We start from the raw sequence: 598 nt of genomic DNA, 5'->3' as shown, positions 1-598 counted from the left end.
CCAATGCAGACCCCGGTGCGGCCAGTTGGACTGACATCTGCCTAGTTCACAGAGCTGGCAAAGACTGGGCAAAAATAATTTAAAACTACTTTTACAAATTACTGTTTTCTTGGATAAAAACCCATTAGCAAGTAGAGTTTTCAGTGTTGTTGGCATTAAATGCACGGTGTTCTACACCAGTTTAGATACCCAGGCTCACATGTATTCCTGGGACAGCCTGAGCGGGGCTTAAGAGTTTCCCTGTACTGGGAACATGTGCCTAGGCATTTCTTCCAGGATATTTAAAAGCTGCATATATGTATCAGGGTATGCAGACAGCCTGCACAGACAAGCCCCTGCACCTCGCAGGCAGGCAATGATGGGTTAAAGAGTCCACCTCTGTTCTGTGCAGGAGCTGGAGGGATTCCCATAGGTAACCCCACTGCTTTGGTCCCCTGGTTCCCAGCCCAGCTCCCTTCAGCTGCCTGCCCGGGTGCCTGTGTCCCGCTTTCTCATAACCTCTCCTGCCTCCTCCTCCTCTTTATATATTCATGAAGTGGTAGGGACGGGGATAAATAAAAGCTGAGCAAGCCAGAGTGACAGCACAGGAAGAGGAACT

The sequence above is a fragment of the Mycteria americana genome, chromosome 1 (genome assembly GCF_035582795.1).
Source record: "Mycteria americana isolate JAX WOST 10 ecotype Jacksonville Zoo and Gardens chromosome 1, USCA_MyAme_1.0, whole genome shotgun sequence".
In the NCBI taxonomy this organism is placed as follows: domain Eukaryota; kingdom Metazoa; phylum Chordata; class Aves; order Ciconiiformes; family Ciconiidae; genus Mycteria; species Mycteria americana.
The sequence above is the reverse complement of the archived record's forward strand: the minus strand, read 5'-3'. Positions refer to the sequence as shown.